The sequence below is a fragment of the Mobula birostris genome, chromosome 19 (genome assembly GCF_030028105.1).
Source record: "Mobula birostris isolate sMobBir1 chromosome 19, sMobBir1.hap1, whole genome shotgun sequence".
NCBI lineage: Eukaryota > Metazoa > Chordata > Chondrichthyes > Myliobatiformes > Myliobatidae > Mobula > Mobula birostris.
This window is the reverse complement of record NC_092388.1, coordinates 14,977,419-14,999,160: the sequence shown is the minus strand read 5'-3', so window position 1 is coordinate 14,999,160 and position 21,742 is coordinate 14,977,419.

Genomic DNA, 21,742 nt, shown 5'->3' with positions numbered 1-21,742 from the left:
TAAAGGCTTTGCTGCAGTCCACAACATCAAAACAGCGAGAGTTAGTGAGAGAGAAGTCCTGTGGCATGTCGAGCTGTTGGATGAACAGTGTTTTCTGATGCACCCAAGATCATGGTCTCTTTGGGGGCTTTGCTATTGCTTGCATGGTGGGTGATTGGGAGGTAAATGCTTTCTGCTGCGACAAATGGAGGAGGGGGAGGGTTAATGCTTTGCTCTGTTTCTGCGTGGGAGGGGGAGTGGAGTTTTGGGGTTCTAACGTTTTCCTGTCATTCATTCTTTGGGGGTTTTCTTCTGTTTCATGCAAAGAGTAAGAATTTCAGATTGTATATTGTATAAATTCTCTGATATTAAATGGAAGCATGGTACCATTGATAGCAGTGGAGAAGAAGCTGTTCCTGAGCCTCTTCTACCTGGCAGACATCCTTGGTGATAATGTTACCCTTCCTGAAAGATACGTGATTTTGTTGGATGAACGTAAGAGGAAAGGCACTTTGCAAAAGAATACAAATAGAAGTGGGAGATGGTTAATTGATACTTTTAAGACTAAGGAAAATAACTTAGAGACATGTAGTGCGATGGGCAATGGTCTGATCATAATGGAGAGCAACTTCAGTGCTTCTGCAGTTGTTGGAGACAGCAGTCTCAGCCAGAGTGTGGATCAAAGTTCAAAGTACACTTATTTATCAAAGTATGTACTGTTACATACCCCGTAACTGGGTTGCCAAACCAGCAGAAATGGACCACTTAGTTGGAGTCTGGATTACTGGAACTAAGAAAGTTTTATTAAAGAAATAAGCAACACAGTACTCTAATAGTAAGGATATAAATGCAACAGGTTAGCAATGAATAAACACACATGTACACAGAACTAGGATAATAGGATCAATCAAGCTCTATCGCAGTCTAGGGGTAAAATGATCAGTCACAAGTGACACAGAGTTCAGTTTAGTTCAGTTCGCAGTAATCGCCGTCGTGCCGTTGGGGAGAGAGAGAGAGAGAGAACGAATGAATATGCAAATCGGATTCCAAACAGACCTTCGATATTCCTCGCAGTTAGCTTTCGGGCGAGCCCTTTGTAATGTCTTCTGAGGTCACCGACTGTGACCCCTCCGTTCCAGATACGATCGTTCTTCTGCGGTGAACCCGGCACCCAGGCAAGGGCGGACACACACACCAGGTTCCCGCCGACCCGTACCTTTCTACCCTGTGCGTCTATGGCTGGTCCCGCGACCAGACCTCCAAAACTCCCACCAATTTGTGGAGGCACACCGCTTCCAGGGTCTCATTACCTCATGGAGTCGTGTGTCTGTTGCCTTAGCGAACCTGTCCCTTTTTATCCCCCTGCTGGGGTATCGCCTGTCCATCAAACTTCAAACAGTTCAGGGTTCAAAGCCACCGGTCTCTGACAATACTCAGAACCGTGTCTCCTTTTCGTTAATCCCTCTCGTCTCTCATTAACATTTCTGAATGTTCCCCCATTGTCCTCTTATCAGCATCAATCTTCTGATAATTTGGTCTGTCATCACAGTACGCTTTATACAACCATGAGATTCAACTCCTTACAGGCAGCCACAAGACAAAGAAACCCAATAGAACCCATTGAAACGAAAGAAGACCATCAAACACCCAATGTGCTGAGAGAGAGAAAAACAAATTATGCAAACAACAAAAGTAAGCAAATAGTGTTCAGTTAGGGCTCAGTATATAAATGATCTAGGCTTGGATCTATAGGACGCAATGTTAAAATTCACATTTAATACAAAAATAGGAGAGTAATTAATTGTGAAAGGCACTTGGAAGTAACAGAAGATACAGTTAAGTGAATCTGCCAGATGAATGCCAAGTGAAATTTAACACAGAACGGACGGTAGTACATTTCAAGAGGATAAATAAATGCAAAAATGAATAGCAAAATATTGCTATCTGGAGCAGGTGAAGGACATTTAAATTCAGATTAGTGTAGTGGTTAGCACAACGCTTTACAGTATCAGCAGCCCGGGTTCAATCCCCACTGCTGTCTGTAAGGAGTTTGTACGTTCTCCCCGTGACCGCATGGGTTTCCTCTGAGTGCTCTGGTTTCCTCCCTCAGTCCAAACATGTACTGGTTGGTAGGTTAAAATCAGAATCAGAATCAGGTTTATTATCACTGGCATGTGTCGTGAAATTTGTTAACTTAGTTGCAACTGTTCAATGCAATACATAATACAGAAGAGAAAAGCAAATAAGTAAATAAATAAATTACAGGGTGCATATATTGAATAGATTAAAAATTGTGCAAAAAGCAAAAATAATATATATTAAAAAGGTGGGGTAGTGTTCACGGGTTCAATGTCCATTTAGGAATTGGATGGCGGAGGGGAAGAAGCTGTTCCTGAATCGCTGAGTGTGTGCCTTCAGGCTTCTGTACCTCCTACCTGATGGTGACAGTGAGAAAAGGGCATGCCCTGGGTGCAGGGGGTCCTTAATAATGGATGCTGCCTTTCTGAGACACCGCTCCCTGAAGATGTGCCGGGTTAATTGGTTATTGTAAATTGTTCCGTGATTAGGCTTGGATTAGATTTGGGGATTACTGGGCAGCTTGGCTCAAAGGGCTGGAAGAGCCCATTCCGTGCTGTATCTCAATCAACCAAACAATAAATAAATAAATCCACAGATTTCTTAAATATTCATTTTCAGGTCCCAGCTCTCTCCACATGACTAGCATTTACTGCACTTCCATATTTGTCCTAATGAAGGGTGTCTGCCTGAAACGTAGACTGTTTACCCTCTCCCATACTTGCTGAGTTCCTCCAGCGTTTTGTGCCTGCTACTTAAAAGGGACCTGCGATGACAAAAATATCAATCACTCAGATGGGATTAGGATTCACAAGAAGAGTAATGACACCAATAAGTGAATGGTGTCTAATTAGGCTGCATTATGCTCCTCAATTTTAGCTCTTGCTTAATATCTGACACAAATGATTATTTAGTTCATAAGTGTGAAAGATGTGGTGCTCCTACAATATCCATAAGTCCTCTGTTCTGAAATAAACTTGGCAAGCAAAGCACGCACAATTACATATTTGCTTTTGCTAAATGTTCTCTCTTTTTTTGGAGCTGGCCAACAGCCAACAACATGTAGGAGATAAGAGCTTCTGACTTTTGTTTTGATCTGACTGTCAGCAGCTGGCTTTGAAATAAGCTCTTTCGAATGCACAATAATTTCAAACTCCAGCTCCCCATTCTGTTTTTAGTGGTTTTCGCATTCACACCCCCACAAGGAGCCCCTCAGGCTGGACGCTTTGACTTTGCAATGCCAAATCCCATTCACCGATGGCTCCCGGTACGGAAACACCAATGATCAGGAACGAAAAAAAAATTTCAGCAAGTAGTGGATACAGCCCAGTCCGTCACAGGCAGAGACCTCCTCACCAGTGAGCACATCTACAAGGAGCGCTCCCACAGAAAAGCAGCATCCATCATCAAGGACCTCCGTCAAACTGGCCATGCTCTCAACGTTGCCATCAGGGAGGTGGTACAGGAGTCTTGGGTCCCACACCAGCAAGTTCAGGAACATTTATTACCCTTCACCAATCGTGCTCCTGATAATTTAATCTGAAAATAAATTCACTTTGACTTTGACTTAGATACTTCTCTCTGCTACTGATCCCAACAATAGGCCATGATGCTAAAATGAAAAACATAAGTAAAAATATCAGAGCAAGTTGATGAATCTATGTAAGCTCTAGTACATCAAAATACATACAGTGGCCACTTTATTAGATACGGGATAATAAATAAAGTAACCACTCACTATGGGTATTATTTTGGTGCCAGCACTGTATACCTGCTTATTAATGCAACTATCTAATCAGCCAATCATGTGGCAGCAACTCAATGCTTAAAAGCATGGAGACATGGTCAAGAGGTTCCATTGTTGTTCCAGACCAAACATCAGAATGGGGAAGAAATGTGATCCAAGTGACTTTCAGTTTGGAATGATTGTTGGTGCCAGACAGGGAGGATTGAGTATCTAAGAAACTGCTGATCTCCTGGAATATTCATGCACAACATTCTCTAGAGTTTATAGAGAAAAAGTGCAAAAAATAAGTAAGCATTCAGTGAGTGGAAGTTCTGTTGTGGGGGGGGGAAATGTCTTGGTTAATGAAAGGTCAGAGGAGAATGTCCAGACTGTTTCAAGCTGACAGGAAGGTGGCAGTAACTCAAATACGGGAGATACCTAATAGGGTGGCCACTGAGTGTATGTGTTATTTTGGTGCCTGTCTTCCATGTATTTTTGTCTGTTCTGGAGCTCAAATTTAATAGCACACATTTGGCCGCAGCAAAGATGATGCCAGTCTGCAAACTTTCAGCAGTGGGCTGGAGGTGACCTTTGCTGGGTGACCTTAGCAGCTCTCCGCCTGGAAAACCAAGCTTCTGACTGCACCGTCTTGACGTGAAAAGGAGGACAACTTGGCTGGCCACAAACAGCTTGTATTTAATGTATTAACGTATCCTCAGGCACTTCACAAGAGTGTTATTAAGTTTCAAGATGTTTCAGGTTTCGAGTTTATTTGTCACATATACACAAAAACATACAGTGAATTGTGATGTTTGCTTTAACAACCAATACACAGAAGAATATATGAGGGGCACACTGCCACACATTCTGATGCCAGCTTAGCATGCCCACAATATTAAACAGAAGTTTACCAGAATTTGAGTCTGGGGGAAAGAAATTAAGTAAAGAGATCTGGAATCGTAAAGCTTAAGCTCGAGGTAGTGAAACACGTGGCTAGCATTGGTGAAATGGTTTTCTGGGATGCAAAATGCACCAAAATTAGAGGAGTGAACAGACCTAGGAGGTTTGTAGAGATTAAGGCTGCAACGCCATTGACACGGTCAAGATATGAATGAGATATTAATGGTGTGAGTGGCAATGTGGTTCAGCTAGTTCCAATGTAACAGGAGAACTTGATACCAGTGAGACCATCAGGCTTGCGGAATTTAGAAGCTAGATTGGCAGCTAAGAGAGCATTATCAAGACGTAACATATGTATGGATGTGGATATCAACAGAGAAATTGAGTTGAGTGACAATACAGAGGTGAAAGTAATAGACCAAGAAAGCTTGTTCAATAAAAAGGACTAAAAGCAATGGATTCAGTCTTCATCAGCTTGAAGGATTAAAGTAGGGAACAGTGGAGGAATTGCGGTGCTGGGAATTTGCTTGGTGACATAATTTTTTAAAATTTCAAAATATACTTTATTCAAAAATAAAATTATATACAATAAACCATTCAATAACTTTCCATCCTTTACATACGTTCCCATTATGGTCTGTACATATCCAAACTTCTGGCCACCCACGTGGCACTCCAGTTGTTTACCCTACCACACCATTGTTGAGGGGTATACTCCCCGCCACCCAACCCCTCCCACTCCCGTGGGAGAAGAACCCTATACTGTGGTCCCTCCCCACCGGGCCCTTGCGGTGGCTGCACCGAGTTTCAGTGCGTCCCTCAGCACGTACTCCTGCAACCGAGAATGTTCCAGTCGGCAGCATTCTCCCACGGACATCTCCATGTGCTGGCAGATCATCAAGTTTCGGGCCGACCAAAGAGCGTCTTTCACCGAGTTGATGATCTGCCAGCAGCACTGGATGTTGGTCTCCGTGTGCGCCCCCGGGAACAGCCCGTAGATCAGAGAGTCCTCTGTTACGCAGCTGCTGGGGATGAAATGTGACACTAGCCCGTCCATCCTCCTCCACACCCTCTCTGTGAACTGACAGTGTGCAAAGAGGTGGGTCACAGACTCCTCCTCACTGCAGTTCTCCCGTGGTGCGGTGGGGTGCGGAGACGACGTTCCGGGTGTACAGGAGGGATCTGACTGGGAGGGCCCCTCTCACTGCCAGCCAGCTAACATCATAGAACAGGAGAAACTTAAGGCTGAGTCTCTGACTCACTGAACACCAGATCAGAATCAGGAGCGTAGTGGTTAGCAAGACGCTTTACAGTGCCAGTGAATGGGGTTCAATTCCGGTCACTACCTATACCTTATACGAAAGAGAAAAGGGGGTGGGGGGGAGGAGCACCAGAGGGGGGCGATGGGCAGGGAAGGAGATAACATGAGAGAGGGAAAAGGAGATGGAAGTTTGAGAAATCGATGTTCATGCCATCAGGTTGGAGCCTACCCATTCGGAAAATAAGGTGTTGTTCCTCCAAACTAAGTTTGGCCTTATCACGACAGTGAAGGAGGCCATGGATGGACATAGCGGAATGGGAAGTGGAATCAAAATAGGTGGCCACTCAGAGATCTCAATGTTCTGGCGGACAGAGTGTAGATGCTCAGCGAAGAGGTCTCCCAATTTACGTCGGGTCTCACCGATATACAGGAGGCCACACCGGGAGCACTGAATACAGTAGATGTAGATGACCCCAACAGACTCACAAGTGGAGTATCACCTCACCTGGAAGGACTGTCTAGGGCCCTGGATGGTGGTGAGGAAGGAGGTGTGGGGGCAGGTGTAACACTTGTTCCAGTTCAAGGATAAGTCCCAGGAGGGAGTTCAGTGGGGAGGGACGAATGGACAAGGGAGTAACATTGGGAGTGATCCCTGCGGAAAGCAGAAAGTGGGGAGGGAGGGATGTGTTTGGTGGTGGGAGTTCTCATATTGGAATGGGATGGGAAGTGGAATTAAAATGGGTGCTTCTTGGAATGGGAAGTGGAATTCACAATTTCCCATCCCCTTTTCCCTCTCTCATGTTATCTACTTGCCCACCCATCACCTCCCTCTGGTGCTCCTCCCCACATCCCCCTTTTGTCCTTTTTCCCTGGCCTACTGTCTCTTTCACCAATCACCAATCAACTTCCTAGCTCTTTGCTGCATCCCTCCCCCTCCAAGTTTCACCTAATCCCTTGTGTTTCCCTCTCCTCTTCCCTCACCTTTCAAATCTACTCTCAGCTCTTTACCTCCGACTCTGCCGAAGGGTTTCGGCCCAAAACGTCAACTGTGCTTCTTTCCATAGATGCTGCCTGGCCTGCTGAGTTCCTCCAGCATTGTGTGTGTGTTGCAAATGAGCAAATAGTTTTTCAGTCACATTGTAAAAGGTTGGTGCTGACCACCCACAGCAGGGGAGCTGGCAGGGAGGCAGTGCTGGCTGACAAATGCCATGATACCGAGCATCATGCTGCACAGAATCACTGTCAGTCCTGCAGGCAGGGACCTCAACAACTCTAACAAAATGCTGGAGGAATTCAGCAAGTCAGGCAGCACCTATGAAGGGGAATATACAGTCAACATGTCAAGTCAAGACACCATCATCAGGACTGGAAATGAAAATGGCAGAAGCTAAAATGAGAAGGAGGGAGTACAAGCTGGCCTGGATAGGTGAGACCAGGTGAGGGGGGATGCGGATGGGTAGTGAAGTAAAAAGCTGGGAGGGGATGGGGGGAAGAGATAATGGGCTGAAAAAGAAGGAATATATAGGAGAGGACAGCGGACCAAGGAAGGAAGGGAAGAGGGGAACCAGGGGGTGGTGATGGGCAGATTAAGGGGTGAGAGGGGAATGGAAAAAGAGAGGAAGGAGCAAGGAAAGTTACAAGAAGTTTGAGAAATTAATGTTTATTGCAAGTACAGCTTTGCTTTCTCCTATAAATAGCCCCATCAGGGCTTCAACTGATGGCTGATAATGAGAAATTGTGTGTGACTTTCCCCTTTGGTGAGCTGCCACAGGTTCCTCTTCCCACCCCCCCGGCCGCTGGCATTCGATTCCCCATGTCTCTCCACCCACAGAGGGTTGTAGACTCAATCAGCTCCATCAAGGGTACAACACTCCGCCCCGTCTTCAAAAGGCAGTGGTTCAAGAATCTGGCACCCATCACAAAGGACCCTTATCATTGGGGACATGCCTTCTTCTCGTTACCACCATCAGGGAGGGAGTACAGGAACCTGAAGACCCGCACTCAGTCATTCAGTAACAGTTTCTCCTCTGCCATCATATTTCTGAGCAGTCAATGAACCCTTGTACCTCATTATTCCTATTTGCACTGTTTATTCAATTTTTCACCTGAGAGGAATTTTTATGTCTTGCTGCTGAGAAACAACAATTTTAACAACGTATGTCAGCGATAATCTGATTCTGACCCTCAGGAGCGAAGGAGGATGAAAGGTAACTTGACAGAGGTGTAGAAGATGATAAGAGGCATCAATGAACTGGATAACCAGATGCTTTTTTTTCCAGGGCAGAAGTAGTTCATATCAGAGGGCATAATTTTAAGGTGACTTGAGGAAAATATAGGGAAGATGCCAGAGATAGGTTTACAGAGAGTGGTGGGTGCATGGATTGGTGGTAGAGGACACATTAGGAACATACAGGATATGAAACTCTTAGATAGGCACGTGGATGATAGAAAAATGAGCAGCTTTGTAGGAGGGAAGGGGTAGATTGATCATAGTGTAGGTTAAAAGGTGAGCACAGCATCGTGGGCTGAAGGGGGTGTTCTGTGCCCCAGTGTTCTATGTTCAATCACAGAGAAATTGTCGAGACTCTACACCAACAGCAGCAGTCGCTTTTGGTGGCTATTGAATTTTTAAGAAAATCCTTGAAAGTCACACAAAGAACTAGCAAGAATAACTTTTAATGTAAAAGCTTCTGTCTGCAGAACATTCAACAAGATATACTTACTTTGCAATCAGATGACAGTGCGTGGGCAGCAGCATGAAAACACTGACATTGACTCAATGTGTTGTCCTTGTGCTGAAATGTTTGTGTAACTTTGATGTAATTCTATACAGAACAAATCTTTGGTTCAGTGGTGACCTTCCTACCTTTGTCAGAAGGTGCAGGCTTCAGTCCATTGACAAAAGCATTTACCAAATGATTTGCAACGGAATTTAATACAAAGAGTGGGCCTGTAACTTCAAAACATAAAACAACTTGAAAGAAAAACACTGGGCCAGGATGATGTGTGTCTGCTTTTTAATTTTACTTTAGCAATGCCTGCACTGATGATGGGGTGATGTAATGACGTACGCCATTCACATACTTTCACCAATAAACCATAATTAATTATTAAAACAACAAAGAATGGTTAATCAAACAATATATTTACAATACTACTCAAGTATTACTGAAATATCAAATACACAACAATGACAATATCAACAATGTTTCTTTTACATTGTCACGTTAAACTAAAATTCCCCGTGGTGTGTCAGAAACAAGGCTGGTGATATGGAGTTGTAATTGTACAGCTCAGAACCAGTCTCTTTAACACGCTGAGTGTGCACTCAGCAGAATCTCCTCTCCTTGCTCTCAACTCACCCTGCGTTCTGCCATTCAACTGTACACTAGGGCCAGCTTAGAATGGCCAATCAAGTTTGGATTGGCAGCAATATCTCCTCCATGATCTCCATCAGTACTGGGACACCACAAGGCTGTGTGCTTAGTCCCCTGCTTTACTCACTTTACACTTATGACTGTGAGGCTAAGCACAGCTCCAATGCCATATTCAAGTTTGCTGACGGCACCACTGTCATTGGCTGAATCAAAGGTGGTCATAAATCAGTATATGGGAGGGAGATTGAAAATCTGGCTGAGTGGTATCATAACAACAACCCTTATACTCAATGTCAGCAAGACCAAGGAGCTGATTATAGACTTAAGGTGAAGGAAATCAGAGGTTCATGAGCCAGTTCTGATCGGAATATCAGAGATGGAGAGGATTAGCCTCTCTTAAATTTTGAGGTATTATTATTTCAGAGGACCTGTCCTGGGCCCAGCACGTAAGTGCAATTATGAAGAAAGCATGGTAGTGTTCTTCTTCCTTAGGAGTTTACGGAGATTCAGCATGACATCTAAAGTTCTGTCAAACTTCTATAGATATGTTGTGGAGGGTATTTTGACTGACTGCGTTATGGGCTGGTATGCAAACACCAATGCCCTTGAATGGAAAAGCCTACAATAGGTAGAGAACACAACAGTCCATCATGGGTAAAGCCCTTCCAACCAACGAACATACCAACCTGAAATGTTGTCACAGGAAAGCAGCATCCATCATCAGGGACCCCCACCACCTTGCTACTGCCATCAGGAAGAAGGTACAGGAGCCTCATGACTCGCACCACCTGGTTCAGGAACAATTATTACCCCTCAGCCGTCAGGCTCCTGAATCAAAGGAGATAACTTCAGTCAACTTCACTTGCCCCATCATTGTAATGTTCCCACAACCTATGGACTCACTTTCATCTCATGTTCTTGATACTTATTGCTTATTTAGTTAACATTGTTGTTTCTTCTACACTCTGGTTGAACCCCCTAGTTGGGCAGTCTTTCGTTGATTTTGTTATGTTATTATCCTATTATGGATTTATTAAATGTGCCCACAAGAAAATTAATCTCACATTTATATATGATGACATATATGTACTTTGAAAATAAATTTGAACCAATCTGCATATATATGGGGGGAAACTGGAGCATCTGGAGGAAACCGTCCAGGTCACAGGTAGAGAATGCAAAGGCCATTCTGGCAACACTCAAGGTCAGGATTGCACATGGATTGTGAGACAGCTGTTCTACGAGCCACACAGCCAAAACTGCAGTTGTATGTGCTTGTGTTCAAAAAGCAGTGATTTTTGTCACTGATAATTGGCGAAGAATAAACAGAACTGTTTTGCTTTCTGATATCTCCAATCACTACTTCAAAATGAAATGATTTCACTACTTCAACAAGTTAGGGACTACGAAGAATTTGTACATATTGACAATCATCTTGAATGTTACAATGAAAATAAAGATTTGGAGGATGCAATTGACAATAGTATTGTATGAAGGAAGTCCATTATCTGCACTAGCTGTCTGCGGTGATTTTGTTCATTTACAGTCAGTCAAAGGAACTTGCCCGTGTACACTGGATGAATTCCTCCACCAGTAACTATTTTGAACTAATACAATTTTATAGTACTGTAGTAGCATTGGTAGTGTTCTAATTTGTTCTGCATTTCAATTAAATACATAATTTGTTACACAGTTAAATGACAGTTTGTCTTTTATATACCTGTTTAACTATTACCATGAAAGTTCAGCTAAATGGGGCAGCCGCTTAACTGGGCCAAAATATACTGATCCTGATGTGTCCCAATTAACCAGAATAGTAGGAGAATATTTGTAAAGCACTAAGAGATCATTTGAATCCAAGTTGTTTAGGTGCTTTCTAAGTTAGGACCATGGGTTGAAGAGATAAAATTTGAGCGTTTGATGGCTGTGGACCTGTACTTGCCAGAGTTTAGAAGAATGAGGGGGGATCTCATTGAAACTTATCAAGTATTGAAAGGCCTAGATAGAGTGGACATGCAGAGGATACTTCCTATAGTGGGAGAGTCTAAGAGCAGAGGACACTGTCTCAGAATACAAGAACATCCTTTTAGAACAAAGGTGAGGAGGAATTTCTGTAGTCAGAGGTAGGTGAATCTGTGGAATTCTTTGTCACGGGCGGCAATGGTGGCCAAGTCATTGGGTATTTTTAAAGTGAAGGTTGATAGGTTCTTAATTAGTCAGGGCATCAAAGGTTATGGGGAGAAGGCAGGAGAATGAGGTTCTCACTTCAGCCATAATGTAAAGGAGCGAAAGGCCTAATTCAGCTCCTATACCTTATGGTCTTATTGTCCATTCCATAACCACCAGGGTTCTAAGTTGCCTTTGTTCCAAATTTAAATGCAGGACACTGAATCCTGATGATGATTAGAAGTGATGTTTCCAATTGCGACAGAATTTCTACCTCTGCTATGGTAAGAGGTCAGACTATCCACCGATTCTGCTTGAAGATGTGGAAAGTGCAATGCACACTAGTGATTTTTAAACATTTGTCTTTTCTTGATAAACAAAAAACTTACAGAAAATAAAATGTGAAACACATTGTGTGTTATTATGTGCTTTTCAATCAACGTACTCTTCTAAACATACCCTTCTCAACGTACTCTGTAGATGCTGGAAATCCAAAGCAACACACACAAAATGGTGAAGAAACTCAGCAGGTCAGGCAGCAACTATAGAGAAGAGTAAACTGTTGACATTCAGGCCAGGACCCTTCTTCAGGAGTGGAAAAGAAGGTGGAAGACACCAGAATAAAAAGGTGGGGGGAGGGGAAGGAAGCTAATTAGAGGGCGATGGGTGAAGCCAAGTGGGCAGAAAAGGAATCTGGTGGAGAGGAGAGCGGACCATACATAAGGACATAAGAAATAGGAGCAGGAGTAGGCCATCTGGCCCATCAAGCCTGCTCCGCCATTCTATAAGATCATGGTTAATCTGGCCATGGACTCATCTCCACCTACCTGCCTTTTCCCCATAACCCTTAATTCCCCTACTATGCCAAGATCTATCCAACCTTTTCTTAAATATATTTACTGGGCAGAGAATTAGACAGATTCCCCACTCTCTGGGGAAAGCAGTTCCTCCTCATCCCCATCTTAAGTCTACTCCCTCAAATCTTGAGGCTGTGTCCCTTTGTTCTAGGCTCACCTATCAGTGGAAACAACTTTCCTGCCTCTGTCTTATCTATCCCTTTCATAATTATATATGTTTCTATGAGATCTTCTCTCATAGGAGAAAGGGAAGAAGGAGGGGACCCAGGGGAAGGTGATAGACAGGTGAGAAGGGGTAAGAGGTCAGAATGGGGAATAAAAGAATAGGAAAGGGGGGAGGGAAAAATTATTTTACCGGAAGGAGAAACGAGGTTTCGAATGAGGTTGGAGGTGATATCAGATGCACGGCAACTCTGGCAGGGACTCCAGGACATTACTTCCTACAAAGCAAAACCCAATAGTATGAATGGCAGCAATGCTTCACTACCAGATGAACTCAACGCCTTCTATGTCCGCTTTGAAAGGGAGAACACAACTACAGCTGTGAAGATCCCAGCTGCACCTGATAACCCTGTGATCGCTGTCTTTAAAGAGAGTGAACCCTCGCAAGGCAGAAGGTCCCGATGGAGTACCTGGTAAGGTTCTGAAAACCTGTGCCAACCAACTGGCAGGAGTATTCAAGGACATTTTCAACCTCTCACCGCTACCTGCAGAAGTTCCCACTTGCTTTAAAAAGGCAACAATTATACCAGTGCCAAAGTAGAATAATGTGGGCTGCCTCAATGACTGTCACCCGGTAGCACTCACATCAACAGTGATGAAATGCTTTGAGAGGTTGGTTATGACTAGACTGAATTCTTGCCTCAGTAAGGACCTGGACCCATTGCAATTTGCCCATCGTCACAATAGGTCAACGACAGATGCAATCTCAATGGTTCTCCACACGGCTTTAGACCACCTGGACAACACAAACACCAACGTCAGGACGCTGTTCATTAACTATAGCTCAGCATTTAATACCATCATTGCCACAATCCTGATTGAGAAGTTGCAGAACCTGGGCCTCTGTAATTGGATCCTCAACTTCCTAACCGGAAGATCACAATCTGTGCGGATTAGTGATAACATATCCTCTTCGCTGATGATCAACACTGGCGCACCTCAGGGGTGTGTGCTTAGCCCACTGCTCTACGCTCTATATACACATGACTGTGTGGCTAGGCATAGCTCAAATACCATCTACAAATTTGATGATGATGCAGCCATTGTTGGTAGAATCTCAGGTGGTGACGAGAGGGCATACAGGAGAGAGATATGCCAACTAGTGGAGTGGTGCCACAGCAACAACCTGGCACTCAGCGTCAGTAAGACAAAAGAGCTGATTGTGGACTTCAGGAAGGGTAAGACAAAGGAGCACATACCAATCCTCATAGATGGATCAGAAGTGGAGAGAGTGAGCAGCTTCAAGTTCCTGGGTGTCAAGATCTCTGAGGATCTAACCTGGTCCCAATATATTGATGTAGTCATAAAGAAGGCAAGACAGTGGTTATACTTTATTAGGAGTTTGAAGCGATTTTGCATCTCAACAAATACGCTCAAAAACTTCTGTAGTTGCACCATGGAGAGCATTCTGACAGGCTGCATCACTGTCTGGTATGGGGGGGCTACTGCACAGGACCGAAAGAAGCTGCAGAAGGTTGTAAATCTAGTCAACTCCATCTTGGATACTAACCTACAAAGTACCCAGGACATCTTTAGGAAGCTGTGTCTCAGCATCCATTATTAAGGACCTCCAGCACCCAGGGCATGCCCTTTTCTCACTGTTACCATCAGGAAGGAGGTACAGAAACCTGAAGGCACACACTCAGCGATTCAGGAACAGCTTCTTCCCCTCTGCCGTCCGATTCTTAAATGGACATTGAATCTTTGGACACTACCTCACTTTTTTAAATATACAGTATTTCTGTTTTTGTACATTTGTAATAATCTATTCAATGCACATAATTGATTTACTTGTTTATTTATTATTATGTTTTATTTTATTTATTATTATTATTATTATTTCTCTCTCTGCTAGATTATGTATTACATTGAATTGCTGCTGCTAAGTTAACAAATTTCACGTCACATGCCGGTGATAATAAACCTGATTCTGATTCCGGGAAATCGATGTACATGCCATCAGGTTGGAGGCTTCCCAGTTGGAGTATAAGGTAAACACGAGGAATTCTGCAGATGCTGGAAATTCAAGCAACACACATCAAACAGATGGGGTACGAGGGGGAGGTGGGGTATTAACAGAAATTAGGGAAGTCAATGTTGTGTTGCTCCTCCATCCTGAGAGTGGCCTCACCACAGCACAAGAGGAGGCCATGGACTGACATGTATCCTGCTATTCTATTTCAATTGTATTTTCCTAGAAATGAGAGTTAAAGCTTGAATAGAAAATAAATAGTGTTGAGAAAGATACAGACCGGTATACCATCCCTGCTCTGAACTTCGACCTGTGTCAGATATTGGTATGTCTTTTTCTTTCTTTCATGCGGGTAACAAAACCATTCCGTATTTCTTGCAACACTGATTTAATGGAATATGAATTTATAAATCTATTTGTTTTGAATTATCCAGTGTCTATTTATAGATTTTAGATTATTTTCTTTCTATGTCATAGCAGCTGGTTAATTTCTTTATTGAAAATTAAAATGATGTGCACTTCCAACTGAGTAGGCAATCAAAATCAGCGAAATGGGCCTGTATTAAATTTACTGGGTAGGATTTCTGCCTTTGGTGCAACCAGTAAATCCCACTCAACTTGTCTCTATTTTGAAAGGTGTTTTATTTTCCTAAACTTCACTTCAAACATCATGATCAAATGTGCAATCAACCTTAAACCAGGGCATTTAAAAATTTTTTATTAATTGCTTTAAATAGTATTCCTTGTTATGTTCAAGGGTGAACCAGGTGAAGACTGATCTGGTTCAATATACACTCAATGGCCACTTCATTAGGTACACCTGCTCGTTAATGCAAGTATCTAACCAGCCAATCACGTAGCAGCAACTCAATGCATAAAAGCATGCAGACAGGGTCAAGAAGTTCAGTTGTTGTTCAGACCAAACATCAGAAGGGGGAAGAAATTTGATCTAAGTGACTTTGACCATCTGGTTGGTTCTAGATGGAGTGGTTTGAGTACCTCAGAAACTGCTGATCTCTTGGGATTTTCACACACAGTAGTCTCTAGACTTTACCAGAGAATACTGAGGAAAACAAAAATATATATCCGGTGACTGGCAGTTCTGATGGGGAAAATAGCTTGTAAATGAGAGAAGTCAGAGGAGAATGGCCAGACTGGTTCAAGGTGAAAGGAAGGCAACAGTAACTCAAATAACCACACCTTACAACAGTGGTGTGCAGAAGAGCATCTCTGAATGTACAGCACGTCAAACCTTGAAGTGGATGGGCTGGAGCAGCAGAAGCCCATGAATATACACTCAGTGGCCACTTTATCTCTTCCACACCTTCTTTGCGAACCCACAGTGTGCAAAGAGGTGAGCCACCGACTCCACCCCATTACAGTTCTCCCGTGGGCAGTGGGGTGTGGAGGAACTGTTCCGGGCGTACAGGAGGGATCTGACTGGGAGGGCCCCTCTCACCGCCAGCCAGGCGAGGTCTTTGTGCCTGTTGGTGAGATCTGGCGATGAGGCATTTTGCCAGATGAACTGGACGGTCTGCTTAGGGAACCACGCCACTGTGTCCATCACGTCCTTCTCCTGCAGTGCCTGCAGGACACTACGTGCCGACCACTGCCTGATGGCCCTGTGGTCAAATGCGTTGGTCTTGAAGAATTTTTCTACGAAGGACAGGTAAGGGGGCAACGACCAGCTGATGGGGGCGTTGCGCGGGAGTGGGGCCAGACCCATCCTTCGTAGCCAGGGCGACAGGGCGATAGTAGTACTTTGTGCCCACGTATCTGGGATCCACGCACAACCTGATGCAGCCACACACGAAGCTGGCCATCAGGGTGAGGGCGACATTGGGGACGTTCTTGCCCCCATTGTCCAGGGACTTGTGCATGGCGATCCGTCTCACCCGCTCCATCTTGGATCCCCAGACGAATCTGAAGACAGCCCGGGTGATTTCCGAGCTGTAGGAGCGGGGGACGGGCCAGACCTGCGCCAAGTACAGCAGCCCTGAGAGCACCTCACACCTGATGACCAGGTTCTTGCCCGTTATCGACAGGGAGCGCGCTCCCCACAGTCCCAGTTTCTGTTTCACCTTGGCAGTCCGCTCCCGCCAGTTCTTGTTGCACGCCTCAGCCCCTCCGAACCAGATCCCCAACACCTTCATGTGGTCAGACCTGATGGTGAAGGGGATGCTGGATCGGTCTGGCCAGTTGCCGAAGAGCATGGCTTCGCTCTTTGTGCGGTTGACCCTGGCCCCCGTCGCTAGCTCGAACTGTTCGCAGATGCTGATCAGCCTGCGAACTGACCTCGGATCAGAGCAGAAGACGGTGACGTCGTCCATGTACAGGGAGGTTTTCACTTGGGTCCCTCCACTGCCTGGCAGCGTCACCCCTCTTATGCCCCCATCCCTCCTGATGGCCTCGGCAAAGGGCTCTATACAGCAGACAAACAAGACAGGGGAGAGGGGACAGCCCTGCCTGACTCCAGACCTGATGGGGAAGCTGTCTGTTTCCCACCCGTTGACCTGGACTGCACTACGGATGTCTGCGTAGGGCAGTCTGATCCAATTCCGGATTCCCTCCCCAAATCCCATTTTGGAGAGCACGTCCGCCATGTACATGTGCGATATCCTGTCGAAGGCTTTCTCCTGGTCCAAGCTGACCAGGCAGGCGTCCACCCCCCGGTCCTGCACGTAGGCGATGGTGTCCCTCAGCAGCGCGAGGCTGTCTGAGATCTTCCTGCCCGGTACAGCACAGGTTTGGTCCAGGTAGATCACCTGTCCCAGAGCAGACCTGACCCTGTTGGCGATAGCCTTGGACAGGATCTTGTAATCCACATTCAGGAGAGAGATGGGTCTCCAATTCCTAATGTCCTCCCTTTCCCCCTTCTGCTTGTAGATGAGGGTGATGATGCCCTTCCTCATGGACTCAGACATGCTACCCGCCAGAAGCATAGCGTTGTACACTTCCAGCAGGTCTGGGCCCATCCAGTTCCACAGAGCCGAGTACAACTCAGCCGGTAAGCCGTCGCTTCCGGGAGTCCTACCCGACCCAAAGGAACGGATGGAGCCTGTCAGCTCGTCCAGGGTCAGTGGCTGATCCAGACTCTCCCGCTTACCGTCGTCTAAGACCTGCGTGATAGACGACAGGAAGTTGCGGGAGGCTGTGGATTCTGTGGCCTTTTCGTCGTACAGACCGGCATAGAAGGACTTGCAGATCCTCAGTATGTCGGTCTGCGAGGTCACGACTGAGCCGTCCTCTTCCTTAAGGTTGTGGATCACAGAGCTCCCCCTGTGCACCTTTTGGAAGAAGAAGCGTGAGCACGTCTCGTCCTGCTCCACGGTTTGGACCCTTGATCGGAAGATGATCTTGGAGGATTCGGCGGCGAGGTGCTGGGCTTGCCGGCCCTTCACCTCTCGCAGTTCCTCCCTGACATCCACCCCCTTCGACTGCAGAAGGAGAAGTTGCTGCTTCGCAAAGAAGGTGTGGAAGAGAATGGAAGGGACAGTACTAAGATTCATGCCCAGCAGCTGCGTTACCGAGGACTCCGTGATCTACGGGCTGTTCCCGGGGACGCACACGGAGACCAACATCCGGTGCTGCTGGCAGATCATCAATTCGGTGAAAGACGCTCTTTGGTCGGCCCGAAACTTGATGGTCTGCCAGCTGACGGAGATGTCCGTGACTGAATGCTGCCGACTGGCACACTCTTGTCTGCAGGAGTACGTTCTGAGGGATGCACTCAAGCTTGGTGCAGCCACCGCGAAGGCCCGGTGGGGAAGGACCACAGTTTAACGTTCATCACCCGTAGGAGGGGGAGAAGTTGAGTGGGGAGGAGACCTACCCTCATCAGCGGTGTGGACAGATAATCAACATGGTGCCCAAGGAGTGGGTGGATTTGTTAATTTGGGAAAGTATTAGAGCCATTGCCTGCCTTTATTGTTGAAAATTTTGATTGTTAATAAGTCTTAACACTTGACCAAGAGTTGAGAGTAAACACATGATTTACTGTAAACATCTTTCATTTGTAAATGAACAGAGTCAACGCAAAATTTTATTGTTAATAACTGTATTGAATAAGGACTCACAGTCAACGAATGGTTTTCTTTTTCTGTATGTAATTATTTTTATTTTGTAATATTTCTGAATAAAGTATTTTTGGAAAAAAAAACTCAGTGGCCACTTTATTAAACTCAGAAGGTACCTAATAAAGTGGACACTGGATGTATTATAAATGATGGTTGGCATCCATCTGTCTCGAAGGACAGTGGGTGATGATCATTATCATCATCACAAGCCTGGGCGGAAGGTGTGGAGATCCTGAGATGCCCAGTTGTCAAGATCCCCCCTCTCGGTCTCACCAGTGTAGTCGAAAGGAAAGCTGATGAAGCAATACGTTTGGCACCAGCTTGGCTGCAGGAGCTGCCGAAAGGATATTCAATGACGTCCAGCTGCCTTACAGGCTCCACTCCGGATTTGCTGTCTGGGTTCACTCCCATAGCCTTTGTCTCTCCCAAGGCTGCCCACAAGGCAGTGGGGCTACTTACCCATAGCTGGGGATCTGGTTTGTGAACACCAGGGCATGTCCACACACCAGTGGGCACGGGTGCTACGTGGGCATGGGCCAGACCTCCTCCCTGTCCTCTGTAGATCAGCCTGAGTCCAAAAGGGGTTCAGTTTCTGTGTGTCGCCAGTGAGGAGGCACTACATGAGGCTTGTTGTTGGACAGGCTATGTACTGGCAGGGAGAGACTTGCACGTTCAGCTCTCCTTTTCACAAGACTGCTAGCCAGCGGTGGAAGCTGAAAGTGAGAGCGACAAGACCCACTACACTACCACACTATACATATCACAACAACAAAACTTTTAATCTAAAAGTATAAACAATTTTAATCACAGTATCAATCCTCCGGCTGTGAGTGGCATTACTTTATTTTCCAAGACAGTAGAGAAATTGTATGATCCCTCTATTCAAGTGCCCTTAAATATTGTGTTTGGATCTTCCACATCCACAAAACATACAGATGAGAATTGTCATTCAATATGACTGAGACAGATTAGTGGTTATGTATTTCATTTGATGCTTTTTGGGTCCTTCTGTGTTCAAATTGGCTGCCATTTTACCCCCCCCCCCCCCATGAAAAAGTAATTCCAACAAAAAAATAAGTCCTGATGAGGGCTCTAGGCCCGAATGATTTCGCTCCATAGATGCAACCTGATCTGCTGAATTCTTCCAGCATTTTATGTGTGTTACTTTGGATTTCCAAAATCTGCAGAATCTCTTGTGTTTAAAGTAATTCCTTGGCTGTGACATAAGAAAAAAGTGCACTAAGAATTCCAATTAGAAGACTATATAAATGTAAATTCTTCCTTTCCTTTCTAAAATAGTTTAAAGCAAGATGTACAGATCAAGTTATTTTAAATAATAATTATGCACAATATATTTTTGTTTCCTGCAGCCAGATCTTTATTAGATAGTATTTCAATAATGCCTCTTACTCAAGATGATTGGACCAGCCAATCTATAGATGTAAACCCAGTGCAAAAAAGCAGTTCAAACACAACTGTATATAACTTCATTTTTAAATTTTTTTCTATAAATTGTATACTTCGCCTGCAAAAAAATTGGTCAGATCTCCAGCATTCAAGTTTTCTACAGCAGTGACTGGAAATATTAGTGAGCATTGAAGGACACTTCAGCAAAGAGATCCACATCTGGAGAATTTATTCTTCACTGGATAATAAGAGCAAACATCTCAGGCCATCTTTGAAGCATTTCAGTTCAGGATAATTACAGAGTTACCAATGTGCTATCTTGGACAGAATCAAAATCAGGTTTAATATCACTGGCATATCTCATGAAATTTGTAAACTTTGTGGCAATAGTACAATGCAATATATGAAAAAGAACTGTGAAATACATTGTAAAATATAGATAGATAGAGAAAACTCGGATTTTAAACCTCCGCTGCCTTGTAGTCATACCCACCCATGGGAAAGGCTTCGGGACTAAACCTCGAGGAAGAAATTGGAGCTGGGGTCCCTAAGGCAGTTTGATGTTGTTTACAACTTCACTCTGACAACCTCTGCAACAACACCGATGCCAACCTATATTGCCGCTTGCCCTTCCTTTGGACTACATCAGTGGAGAGGGGGAACCCGCTGCATAGGCAACAGCCGGTTCTTCAAATCTTCCCGCCCAGGCTCGTGCCCTGGAGAGGACACAGTCCACCAGAGGCACAAATCCATGGGTTCAATGTCCATTTTGAAATCGGCTGACAGAGGGGAAGAAGCTGTTCCTGAATCACTGAGTGAGTGCCTTCAGGCTCCTGTACCTTCTTCCTGAAGGTAGCAATGGGAAAGGGGGCATGTCCCGATTGATGAGAGTCCAAAATAATAGATGTTGCCTTTTTGAGGCACCACTCCTTGAAGATATCTTGGATGTTACAGAGGCTAGTACCCATGACGGAGCTGACAATTTTACAGATTTCTGTAGTTTCTTCGATCTTGTGCAGTAGCCACACTCCCATACCAGACAGTAATTCAGCCTGTCAGAACGCTTTCCACAGTACACCTGTAGAAGTTTGCAAGTATTTTAGGTGACAAACCAAATCTCCTCAAACTCCTAATGAAATATAGCCTCCGTCCTGCCATCTCTGTAGCTACATCGATGTGTTGGGACCAACTTAGCTCCTCAGAGATATTGACACCCAGGAACTTGAAACAGGTAAATGACACTTAAAAATTTGATTAAGCCACACTTGGCACATTGTGTGCAGTTTTTATTTTTTTTTTATTTATTGAGATAAAGTGTGGACTAGGCCCTTCTGGCCCTTAGAGCGGCGCTGACCAGCAACCCCCGATTTAACCCTCGCCTGATCACAGGACAATTTACAATGACCAATTAACCTACCAACTGCTACGTCTTTGGACTGTGGGAGGAAACCGAAGCATGCGGAGGAAACCCTCTCAGTCACGGGGAGAGCGTTCCAACTCTTTACCGGCAGCGGCAGGAAATGAATGAACCCGGGTCACCTGTACTGTAAAGTGTTGTGCTAACCACTTTTGGTCAGCCCATTACACAAACAACGTGAAGGCTTTGAAGAGTTTTCAAAAGAGGTCTACCAGGATACTACCTAGATTAGAGGGTATTAGCTATAAGCAGCAGAAGAAAAAATTAGGATTGCTTTTTTTCTACAGCATTGGAGGCTAAGGGTAG